Source organism: Bos taurus, chromosome 18 (genome assembly GCF_002263795.3).
Source record: "Bos taurus isolate L1 Dominette 01449 registration number 42190680 breed Hereford chromosome 18, ARS-UCD2.0, whole genome shotgun sequence".
Classification (NCBI taxonomy): domain Eukaryota; kingdom Metazoa; phylum Chordata; class Mammalia; order Artiodactyla; family Bovidae; genus Bos; species Bos taurus.
The window spans coordinates 41,922,957-41,935,958 of NC_037345.1; the positions used below are offsets into that span (position 1 = coordinate 41,922,957).

Here is a 13,002-nt window from a genome sequence, read left to right on the forward strand (position 1 = left end):
AAAAACTCTACACTCAACGCAGTAGCAGCCACTGTGGGGCTCGCCCCTGGCTGGAAGCAAGCAGCTCTTTGCTAGCTGAAAAGCAGAGGTGCCCAGCTCTTCCCTCGCGGATGCAAACAAGTTCCGCGGACAGAATCCTGCTTGTGAATCACCGCGAGGCTGAGCTCAGGCTCGTCCAATGCAAGAACCCGGGAGAGGAGGAGGTCTCAGAAATCAAGCCACCAGGTCTTCTCAAACCAGACAGCCCAGCGTTGCAAGCCTGGTGACCTCATTAACTAGCCGGGGAATTTGCAAAACGTGGAGGAATTTCGTTTTCTCTTTCTCTTCTTTAATAGCTCTTCTTTTCTATCTTATATATTATGGTTTTTGTGTTTGTCGCTGAATTTCCAAACGGGGAAAATCGAGACCGGGCGCAATTCTCAGTAGGGCAGGTACAAGAGAGGGATACTGGGCTGGGACCTCGTTCCTGTCATTTTTATTTCTTGAAACTTGGGTGCATAGCACTTGTGTTTCTAGAATAGCAAACCCAGAATTCTTCGGGACAGGGCGGCCAGCAGGTTGAGTTTCTTTGTATGCGGATAGTCTCTTTTTTCGGCAGCTTTGATAACTCCAAGAATTTCCTCTTTGACAGAGCAGCTCTGAATTCTCCCTTCCCTCTTCATCTTTCTGCCACTTTTCTTTCCCAAATCTTCCTCCTCTTTCTTCCTGTTGCTCTCTGGTTCCTTGTTGTTTGTCTGCTATCAATTGTGTCTGGACCCCATAAGAATTTGCCAAGATTATTTATTTCAAGTCTACCAAGTGTTCATCCCAAAGAGGTCTAGTCCTCCTCGCTGTGACACGGCAGAAGCGGTCACCCAGTGCACAGATTGAGAGGGAACAAAGTAGTTTGTAGCTGCTGCAGGTTTTTTTAGGGCGGGCAGGGGAGTGGGGGGGAGGGTGGGCGGTCAGCAATAGGTTGATACTTGGTTTAAAACAAAAGAACATGTTAAGAAGTTTCAAAGCTGCCAATAAAAACCTTTAAGTGGCTTGTGATTCAGTGCCTCGAGTTGCGGCGATGGCATTGGTAAATGACTCTAATGCCCAAAGAAAAATATTACAAATGCAGCTGTCTCGGCCACCAATCGGGCGCCGCTCTCCTGCGCGGGCGGTGGCTCCTCTCTGGCGCGAGGGCACCCGTATTTGCATGATAAATTGACCAGACTGGCTGCAGCCAATGAAATATTCAAATTAGGCCAGGGGTTAGGGGTGGAGTCCCTGGGGCGCCCTCTTTGAGCCCGAGGCTGCAGCTGGCGGTACCACCTCTCCAACAGCGCCCTCTAGAGGCAGGCCGGGGGGCAGCCCCACCCACCCCAGGAATGAGAGAGGGGAGAGGCAGTGGGCCGGAGTGCTCTTATCACCTGGAAGACTAGGTCTCTGCACTCTTCGCTTGCAGTTGGATAGCAGAGGCAGGTGGTGACGCCAAAGAGGGGTTTAAGAAAAGCTCTAGCGCCTTCACTCCAACTCCCTTCTGTAGGTTCCGGTAACAAATCTAGCGTTTGCGTGAAACGTGTGTTCCATTGGGATTAACTCCAAGATAAGACACTTGCCCATCCCGGATCTTGACCACCCTCTTCAAAGCCCTCCAGTATTGAAATTCTGAAGCAGACAAATCCAACTTGCACTGAGCAGAGGACTGTATGCCCATGCAGGTCAGGCCCACTGGAAGCTGGGACTGGGAGTTGGGGTGCTGCCGGAGCCTGGCCCCCGGGAAAGCCTGAGCAGGCTGTTCAGGTGGGTGTGCTGACAACTGGCGTCAGCTACAGGACTCCTCCCCTGGAAAAGCGCATCCTGAAGGAAGCGCCCAACCCCCTAGGCAGGAGCTCCTGTCAATGTGCAAAGGCATGCAAGGAGGGACCTGTCTATAGCATCCTTCAGGAAGAATGTGGAAATAAGGGAGTGTGCCAGGGTCAGAAGGGACTGACCCGGCCCTGATACTGACCTTTGGTCTCTAAGGAACGAGGAGAATCTGCAGGCCTTCTGACCTGGTTCTGCCTGTGGCTCAGGACTCAGTGGAGACCTTTGCCTGGGACGCTGGATTCGCTTCCATCAGGGACCAGCAGATAGTTCTTTCTGCTCAGCATCTCTTCTTTCCCACCACCTCCCATGGCCCATCATTCCAAGTACCCCGGGGCCCACCATGCCCCTGCAGGCCTATACACACACTTTTAATTGATGTATAATTGATTTACTGTGCTGTGCTTAGTCGCTCAGTCATGTCTGACTCTGTGCGACCCCATGGACTGTAGCCCGCCAGGCTCCTCTGTCTATGGAATTCTCCAGGCAAGAATACTGAAATGGGTTGCCATGCCCTCCTCCAGGGGATCTTCCCCAACCCAGAGATCGAACCCAGGTCTCCTGTATTGCGGGAGGATCCTTTACCATCTGAGCCAGCAGGGAAGCCCTACAATGTATTACTGATTTCTGCTGTACAGCAAAGTGACTAAGTTATACGCATATATGCATTCTTTTTTTTAAAAATATTTTTTCCATTATGATTTATCCCAGGAGATTGGATATAGTTCCCTGTGCTATGAAGTAGGAATTGGTTTATCCATTCTAAATGCAATAGTTTGCTATACTAACCCCAAACTCCTAGTCCATCCCTCCCTCCACCCCTTTTCCCTTGGCAACCGCCTGTCTGCTCTTCTGCACGTCTGTGAGTCTGTTTCTGTTTTGTATATTTTTAAAGTACAGAGTTTTTAAAAGTGCAATTGTCTTTCTCTGCTGTGGAGTGGTGAGCATGTTGCTCTTTCTCCATCTCTGCAGGAATTAGAATTGGGGCCCAGCTACAGACTGCCCTGGGGAGTGCTTGATCTCCACCCCGCTCCCTGCCAAGGGGTCTGCAGGTGGTCGTCAGGCTGCAGGCGAGTGTGAGTTCCAACAAGAAGGGCCCTCCAGGCCCTGCTCTGCAGCCACACTCAGCTCAAGTCAGTCATCTGCAGCCATCCTCCCCGGCCCCATTCACCAGAGAGGGGGCACCCTGGTCAGGGGGTGCTCTCAGAACCTGGACCCAGGCTGGCTAACTGTTTGTAAATACACACAGAAAAAAAAAAAAAAAACTGTAGGTGCTGAATACAAATTTGACAGAGAGTGAATTGTGACATCACCTGAGAGATATTATCAATACCTTTAAAATCTGTAGACCCAATGTGTGGGGGGGTAAATTCATAAGAAGTCTTTCACATCATTTAAGGCGCTTAGGAGTGTTTTGGCTGCTGAGAGGGGCTCTGGCTCTGGGTTTGCTGGGAATACTGGTGGGCAGTAGGGGGTGAACGGGTAAGTTCAGGTACCAAAGGGCCTCCCTGCTTTTCGAGAGAATTTGCAGTTCCTACTGACTTGAATGTCTGGGGTTAGGGTTCCCACTAGGAAGGCCTGCCGGTCACAGAAGCAGCAAGGTCTTTGTAGTTCCCCTGACTCTGTGTCATGTGGCAGGGAAGCCTCCCTTCAACCTCCCAGCAGCCCACAATCCCTCCTTCCTGCTCCTCAGGCCTCACCTGTCGGCCAGGAAAAATGAGACTTGAAAATGGGCCAGAGTCATCCTCCAAGAGGGAAATTTGTCAAGGAGTCATGCCCGTCTCAAATGTCCAGAAATGCCAGCTGCTCGTTCTCTGGAGGACGATTCTATCTGGGGCATGTCAGGAGCCTAGAAGGTAGACAGCGAAGGTGAGAAAGTAAGAGGGCTGACTCTCCAGCCCAGGATGCATGACAGCATGCAGGGAAAGTAGGATCAGCAGCACAGAAGGCCCAAGTGCATGGCCGGCTGCACATGTGCACACGCCAGATGAGTGCAAGCTCTGCCCATGTGAGGCAGCGCCTGGGCTGGTGGCCCCTAACTCACCAAGTGACCTCGAGTGGATTGCCCCCCGTTGTGAGCCTCACTTCCTTCATCTCCTTCTTCAGCCCTGAGTAGAAAATCAGGGAAGAAAAATTTCATCCAAGTCAGAGAAGTCCTTCGAAGCTTTTACTTCTTTGCACTGTATCCCGGGAGCTTTCAGGGCTAGACCAGGGTTTGAAAGAGGCATGGTGTTACTAGCTGTCTGCCCGTGGACGAGTCACAGCAGAGCCCACTTCCCAGGTAGAGTCAGGCTTCCCTGGGATGATGGATTTATGTTGATGCTTTGGTGAAAAACTTGGCATACAGTGGTTGTCCAGTGATGCTGACCCCTCCTGCAGCCCTGTGAGAAGGGCAGCCACCGGGTCAGACTTCTTGAAGACAAAAGCTTATAAAACAGGATGAGGTGGGATGACCCAGAGGATACTGCAAGCAGGTGCTGTGAGTGGGACAAGGAGAAAGAAGGCGGGGAGGTGCGGAAGGCAGGGCAGGGCACAGGCCTCCTAACTTCCTGGGAAGAGTGGGCATATGCAGGGCGAGTAAGGTGGATTCTCCAGGCCTTTCTGGGAGCTAATTAAAGGAATGGGTTTAGTGAGGAGCCTCGCTGATATTTCTATTTTCCCTGTTAGTAGTGACTGGAATTTGTACCATCCAGGTCAGATGGAAAATAGAAGCCTGGAAAATCTGACACTCTCATTGATTTGCTCACCTTGCCATCGCTACTTGAGAGAGGAAGCACTGTGACTGCAAAATTGCAATTAGGAGCCAGCCTGTTAAGGGTTCCTCACATGAGCTCCCGTGCTGTGTAGCTCCCAGGCCTACCTTGTCTCCTTTCCTGAGGAGGTAGATTCATTCATAGTTCTGAATGAAGCAGGGAATGCAAACGTGTCACACCTCCTCATGGTAAGGCTCACATGCTGTCTGGCACTTTGCTCTCATTTTGGTCAGGTCTTTGAAAAGATGGCAATTTCCCCAATGTTTTAAAAGTATTAGCTTCCTTTCAAACATTCTTTAACCTTTAATGTTTTGTAAGTTGATGAAAAGGTCATTTGGTTCTGAGGATGCTGCTGTTTCATAATTGTTCAGCCATCAGGGTGAATTCCATCCAAATCTTGAGTTCTTTAACGGGGCTCAGTCCACTACCACCACCACCACACACACACACACACACACGCACACGCACACACACACACACACACACACACTCTAGATTCTACCTTTCATTATTCATCTGTGTAAGTATATGTATGTATGTCTATATATTTGCATCTGTGTACACACATATGCTTCTAGAGACTTGAATTTAGATTAACATCGCAACATGCTCACAGAGTGACTTCTTTGCAGGAAAATATCTATAAAACTTACTTTTTTTGAATGATATGATTTGCTAAAGATTGGATGATAACCGTTTCTTATGCACTGCCCATTTTCCTGATTTTTTAAAAAAAGAGTCTAGTCAATTTCTAATTTAACGTTTCATTGTTGTGCCTACAATAAATGTGTCCAGAAGCCTAGGAGACCTAAGATGTTTTATTTCTGTCTCCTTGCATAGTGACACGGATTCTCATAGCTGTTCTCTGCCGCTTTTACCTTTCTAAACTGAAAGAGTCCTGGAAACAGATGTCTGGGCTTGTTAGATTTATATTTAAAATAAAGTTAATAGGCTCAAATAAAAGCATGGAAGAATTGTATACAAGGGAACTTTGTGAAGTAAATGCCTGGACCAGCACTATACAGCTTACTCAAGAGCCATTGGGTGTGGTCTCCTGTGTTTCTGGCCCTGATGATTGAAATTTTAAGATGAAAGATCTCCAGGCAAATACAGATAGCTGTGTCTTGTCTTTGTCGATTCGTGTAAGGAACAGATCTGGTCTGAACTGCAGTGAATCTGAAAGAGCACGCTGTCAGATTAACACATTAGACTTAAAAGACAGAATTGATACTTTTCAAAGGTTTCAACTTTTACTTGAAAGCAAACACTTCTGAAAAGCCCTTGGCTGGAATAAATTGATTGAAAGAAAGCAAAACTTGTGACCATCCGGATAGTCTCTCTCTGGGACCACCTCTCTAGAATTCTCTCAAATTTAGCCCATATTCCAGGCTCCAGACTGGTTCTTGGCACCTCTCTGGTCTGTGATTATTTTTTGACTTCTTATGTTTCTCTGTATGAGATACATTAAAAACGTAGAAAAAGGTGTAAATCATATGTGGCTTAGATAATAATTAGAAGACCAACACTTGTATAACCACCATACTCAATCACCAGAAATGATCCCTCTACCCCCTGATTATCATCACCTTTCCTAGAGGCCACCACCCTCTCTACTTTGTAGTCATTGCTTTATTACCTTGCTTGGTAGTTTTAACACTTCGGTACAAATACCCCTGTGCCTGTATTTAAACTTTGCATAAAGAAAATCGTAATGAATGAATCATTTCATGTCTTATTTCTTTCACCTGGAGACTTGACCATGTGAATGTGTGCAGTTGGTCTTTTTTAAAGCTGTGGATCATGAATATATTGCAGTATAGTAGGTTTTTCTTTTTTTCCAGTTTTTTTGGCTATTATGAAAAATGCTGCTGTGAACATGCTTATTCATGTGTTACGCACATGTGGGAGAGCTTGTCTGTTACACATATATGTAGGGGCAGGATCGCTAAGTCATAGGGTATGTGTATCTACAATTCCCAACTGTTTTCCAAAGTAGTTATGCCAATTTTCACTCCCACAAGCAGTGTTTTTACATGTCCCCATTGTTCTACATCCTTGTCAACATGTGATATTTCAAGCTTTTCTTCCCCTTCTTTTTAATATTTTCTAATCTAGTGGTTGCTGTTGCTATCTCTCTGTGTTTAATATGCATTTCCATGAATGCTAATGGGGTTGAGTGCCTTTCCAGATGTTTATGGTCACTTGGATTTCCCTATTCATGAGGTTCCTGTCCAAGTCCTTTTCCCATTTTTTTTTTTTGCATATGTTTTCTGTTGTTTCGCAGAGGTTCTCTATTGCCCTGTTTGCTGCAAGTTGCTTTGCAACTGTGGATCAGAACAGAAGTGTTTCAATGAGCTGATGATTGTATTTCCTAGGAAGTTTCAGTCTGCAGGTAATAGCACCCCCTGCCTATACTGGCTTAAGGAAATTGTCTAGTGGTAAATCCTGGCTCAATTATACAAACAGGAACCTAGTTTTCTCTCCCCTCTCTTAACTCTGTGTTCTCAGCATCATCTCATCCTCAAGGTATTTTGTTTGACTTCAAGAGTGGTCACAAGTGGTAATTAAATCTGCTTGCCTCTTTGTCCGCATCCAATAGGAAAGATAATTAAAAAAAAAAAAACTTTGTCACTGGCCCGTGTAATCTACATCCTTCCCTTCAGTTTTCAGAGGCCACTTTGGACAGTAACCATCCCCAGGGAACACCATACCTTGATAGACTTAATCCCTTATAGGATAAAATGAATGAGGGGGGGCAACCTCAAGCAGCCACACATTCACTGCCAAGCCTGCCGGGGTTTTAAATTTTTGTTTTCGAATTTACATAGAGTAAATTCTCTCATTTAGTGTATAGTTCTCTGAGTTTCGACAGATTCATGGAGTTAGATAACCACCACCACAATCAAAATTTGGAGAAGTCCCATCGCTCCAAACAGGCTTCCCAGGTGGCACTGGTGGTAAAGAACCCACCTGCCAATGCAGGAGATGTAAGAAACGTGGGTTCAGTCCCTGGGTAAGGAAGATCCCAGGAGGTGGGGCAGCCCTCTCAGGTATTCTTGCCCAGAGAATCTCATGGACAGAGAAGCCTGGCGGGCTGCAGTCCATGGGGTCGCACAGAGTAGGTACGACTGGAGAGACTTGGCACACAGGCACATCACCCCAGACTCTCCTTTGTGCTGCTCTTTCATAGTCAAAGTATCCTCCTACCCCTCATTGCCACTGCCCGTGCCAGGAACCACTGGTCTGTCCTTCACCCCACCCTTTTGCCTTCTCCAAGATGTACTAAATGGGGTTATACAGTAGGTTACCTTTGGGGTTTGGCTTCTTTCACTCTGCGTTTGAGATTTATCCATGTTGTTGAGTTTTTCAACAGCTGGTGTAAATGGATCACAGTTTGCTTATTCACGCATCTGTTGAAGGACAATTAATTAGGTTGTCCCCAGTTTAGGGTGACTGTGAATAAAGCTCCTATACTTGGACATACAGGTTTTGTATGAACATAAGTCTTCATTTCTCTTGCATCCCAGTGCTTAGGAGTGGGATTTCTGGGTTTTATGGTAAGAGTCCCAGTTTCCTAGGTGGCACAGTGGTAAGAGAATCTGCCTGCCAAGGCAGAAGACGCAGGAGACTTGGGTTCGATCCCTGGGTTGGGAAGATCCCCTGGAGAAGGAAATGGCAATCCATGGCAGTATTCTTGCCTGGAAAAATTCCAAGGACAGAGGAGCCTGGCAGGCCACAGTCCATGGGGTCATAAAGAATCAGACATGACTGAGCGCGCGCACACACACACACACACACACACACACACACGCATGCACACACATGGTAAGAGTATGTGTAACTTTATAAGAAGCTGCCAAACTGTTTTCCAAAGTGGATGTTATCATTTTGTGTCCCCAGCAGCAAAGACTGAGAGTTCTGTTTGCTTCTGAAGAGGGTTTAATGGATGGGTAAATGCTTTGCAAAGAGTGGGGTTACTACTCAGATGCCAAGGTGGGAGAATTTAGAAGAGGTTGTTCTAAACTCACCTCCTCTGGGCTCCCAGCCCATCTGCTGTTTGCAGACAGAGTATTTCCAAGAAGAAATACTTTCAAGAGGGAATAGGTGAGCACCACTCTACTCATTTTGCAAATGAGGGTGTGGCACTGCCTCTCTTGGATGAGCCGTCCATGGTCTTGTATTTTATTCCTGGATTCACAAAGTAAATGAAGTATGGGCATTTGGAATGTTGCTATGCTATGTGGCAAGAACTAGCTAGAGAAACATATCCAGATGTACAATCAGAATGTCAGGGCTAGTGGGGACCTTAAAAGCTCTCACTTTGGACATGATTACCTATCACACACCCAGAACCCCAGAATCCCAGCCCAGGACTCTTTGTCTCCCAGGTTCAGGGCAGGGTCCCAGCAATGGTAAACTGGGATGGGCTTATGGGTCATGGCAGCTGTGTGCTCAGGAACAGAAATGAGGCTAAATGCCAGGTACACTGTGGCCAGAGTGCCTGCATTCCAGCTTGCATCCCCCAAGCCTTCACTTCCTTTATTTTAGTGCCCAGTTCTGAGGCACCTTCACACTTCAAATGTCCTGAGAATATGTTTAATTAGAACTTGGCCATACAGCCTTTTAAAATAAAACAGAAGGGACCAGCTAATTATATCGCTCAGCATTCTGCGGCAAACATATATTTTTTAATAAAACACTTTCCTAACCAGAGGAATCCCTTGAGAGGCAAATCCTCATTTATAAGAAGTTTCCCAAAGGGACTTAAAGATGACTTATAAAGAAAGGAGACAAAGAGAGTAAGGAAGTGTTTTCCAAGAGCTTTTAAAAGATATGCTCATTCTGAGGTTGAAGTCCAGATATTTTAAAGATGTAAATTTTTTGTTCAAGTGTCTTATAATAATTTCCTTTTTTAAATATAATTTATATATTCCCTTTCCCCTTTTTGATTATTACTATAAATACCCACATTTCTTATCCAGATTCTTTTTTTAATAAGTACAATATTCAAATAAACAAGTGATTTTCTCACAATGCACTCCATTTCGCACTGGTTCCCACCCCCTCTTCCAGCTCTGCTGCTATGCACCCACGCCCTTCTCAGTTCATTTTGTTATAGCCCCATTTAAAAAGAAGCAAAATAAATAGGTGAGCTTCATTCAATTAGATATTTTATTTAACTAATCATAGCCCCCAAAGTGTCATTTCAACATGTAATCAATATAAAATGATTCGTAATAGATTTTTGTATTCTTTTTTCATGTAAACCTTTGAAAGCTGGTGTATGTATTGTATTTACAACACATTTCAGTTCAGATCAGCCACGTTTCAAGTGCTCAGTGGCCACACAAGTAGCTAATAGCTACTAGATGGGGCAGTGCAAGTCCAGACAAGGAGTCTTCCAGAGAAACTTGCTGTCCTTGGCATCTTAACTTAGTCCCCAAATCCAGCGACCATATGCCTCCCTCATACCCTTTACTGGCCTTTTGTGTTGGCAGTAGGTCAGGTGGTCACATGTAATATGACTACCTTACCTGGGCATTTTTACCTCTTTCCTGCCTTGCTAATGATACACCACAGTATCTCCCCAGCCCGGTTTGTTTTGGACTCATTCATTCAGAAACATTTATTGAGCACTTCCCAGATGTTAAGCCCTGTGCCCGGCCCTGGAAATACAGGTGAGCAGACAGACTTTTCTTGCGAATTAATTACAGAACTTTTCAGTGTTCTTAGGGTCTAGTGGGGAGACAGACTTTACTCAAATAGTTATGGAAGTCTGTAATTTCAAACTGTGATAAGGGCTGTGAAGGAGATGTACATTAAAAAAAAAATGCTAACCCTTGGGTCACTGCTTGTGTGGCTTGTCCCTCGGGGTGTTTAGTAGAAGTTGTCCAGCCCCCAGCCAGGTTGTCTTGCTGAACATTGATGTGACAGAGGAGAGGCAGATGAGACAATCTCAAGATCTCCCTAGTCCCGAGCATCTGTAAGGAAATTTCCAGGACCAGTAGCCACTCACCAGTTCTTAAGCCAGTGACCCAATTCATCCATTTGTGTTTGTGTAGGTTGCTCAGTTGTGTCTGACTCTTTTGTGACCCTATGGACTGTAGCCCGCCAGGCTCCTCTGTCCATGGAATTCTCCAGGCAAGAATACCGGAGTGGGTTGCCATTCTCTTCTTCAGGGCATCTTCCCAACCCGCGATTGAACCCAGGTCTCCCGCATTTAGGCAGATTCTTTACTATCTGAGCCACCAGAGAAACCCTATTATGAGGCTGCTAGAACACCAGTCGTAAAGAGGAAGCAGAACACAACTCATTCATTCATTCAAGCATCAATTCTTACCGAGTAATCTGTGGGATGTGAGGCCGCACTCTGGACATTCAGGGAAGCAAGGCCAGCATTCTCTTTGGCCAGACTACACTGCCAGCTGGGCACACTTTCCTAGAGAAGATAACACTTTAAAGAAGAGGAAAAATCAATGCTGATAGAACTCCTTCTCTGGTTCCTAAAATGATATTGTCCCCCGTGGCTGGTGATTTGAGCCTGGGACCGAGCTGGGCAGCCTGAGCCCTGCATGGATGCAATCTTGCGAGCGCCTCAAACCTGGCCGGATCAATAAACAAGAGGCAGTGCCGAAGCCAGCTGGGTGGAGGGGGGCTGGGTTCAAGGGGCAAAGTCTACCATTCCTCTTCTACTCCCTGAAAGAGGACAGGGACCCTCCCTTCAGTCCGAAGTCCCCGGGGACAGGGTAATTTCAGCTGCACTTGATGTAACCTATACATCACTGCCTTCTCGACCAGTTCTCAAATTAAACTCTGATGTATAAAGTTAAACAAAAATGAGATAAAAATTGGCAGAGGTTGAAGAGGGTCAAAGTAGTCAAAACGCAAGGTAGACCATTGCTCCTTTTGATTTATGTTGTTCTGTACACTTAGAAAAAAGAAAATTGTAAATCTCCCTGAGACTTTTTTTTCAATGAGAGTGAGGCATTACTAATTTATTTTCAATAGAGTCCCAGGTTTCTCAACTGGGAGGAGCGCTGGGCCTATTGTTTCTGGTGAAGACGTCATGGTTTGACCTCAGAAGGGGCTTGTGATGACAGGAAAGCACCCTGCAGAATTAGAATTCTCAGGCAGCAGGCTTAACCAGGATCCAGCGGCATCGCTGATGCTGCAGACCTCAGGGTCTGCTCTGCCTTCTCATTTAATCTCCACAATCCCGGATGAGGTGAAGCACACAGAATTTATCGTTCCCCTTTGTTAGCTGAGGAAACTGAGGCTTAAGGAAACTGCATGTCTTTGATAAAATACCAGCATGCCTAAGGTGCCGTGGCACAGAAGTGGAGAGGACAAAGGCCAACTCTTACAGACCTCAGCTTCCAGGGAAAGAGAAAATAGCCAAGTGAAATGAATAAAAATAAATATGATTAAAGGTAGAATGAATTGCTGTGAAGAATATGGAGCAGGAGAAGAGAATAGAGAGGTGGGGATATGGAAGCCAATGGAAGGTGTAAACCATCACTTTGATGATTTTGGAAGATCACAAGGGCAGCTATGTGGATGATGAAGTTAGGTGGGCAAAGGTGAGGTCAGGGGGTCAGTGAGTAGGCAGGGACCCTGGTCCCAGCAGGACACAGTGGTCACTTGGCCCATAGTACTGGCTACGGTGGGGCTGAAGATCTATTGTGAAGGTAGGGCATCTGAAAAGGAGTCTTTCTTCACTGCACAGCCTGCAGTCACTTTGCAACACTGAGGTACCTGAATCCCAAGCCAACTGCTTCTTGCGGGGAATGAAAAAGGGGAAAGATGGGGCTGAGATAGCAATAGTGGAAAGCAGGCATTCTGGAGAGGGGTACTTGGTCCAGGCATATTTGTGCGTGCACATGTGTGTTTATGAGTGTGTGTGTTGTGACACACACTTTCAGCCCTGTTTTTTCTAATTAATTGTGAAAATGAACTTCCAGCGCATTTACCTGTGTTCTTTCCTTAAGCCCTTAGTCTGTCTCTTGTCGCTGCCGCTCCACTGAAACCACTCTCTTCAAGGGCATCCTCACCTTCCACATTGCCCAGGCCATGACCAAAGACCCAAGTTTCCTCACACAGTGGCAGCTCAAGGGGTTCCTGAGGCCCATCTGCCTGGTACCTGGCATAGATTTCTGCACAGAGGTCACCTCCGTGGGAAGAGACTAGGATGAGGTTTCTGTGGATGTCAAGACCAGCCTTCAGCCCGTGTTCTGATGCAACCGCAGCTGCTGCAGGGCCCACAGCCTGAGGGGCTTCACAGGTACCAGTGTGAGGGCGCCTCAGGTAGAGCTCATCCCTGACATGAGTAGCTTCTTCTCTCTACAGAGCACTGGCAGCCTCAGGCCAACCTCACCAAGTTCTCTGGAACTTCCTCTGAAGGTCCCTCTCTGTGTTG

At 46.4% G+C, this 13,002-nt stretch overlaps 1 long non-coding RNA gene across 1 annotated transcript in view; it reads left to right on the forward strand.

Moving 5' to 3' along the window:
* Positions 1 to 918: 918 nt before the first annotated feature.
* LOC132342833 (uncharacterized) overlaps positions 919 to 13,002 on the forward strand; it is a 28,292-nt gene continuing 16,208 nt past the window's right edge. The window contains exon 1 of the long non-coding RNA XR_009491366.1: positions 919 to 12,867. This is a non-coding gene — a long non-coding RNA (uncharacterized lncRNA). The remainder of the gene's footprint in view (positions 12,868 to 13,002) is intronic.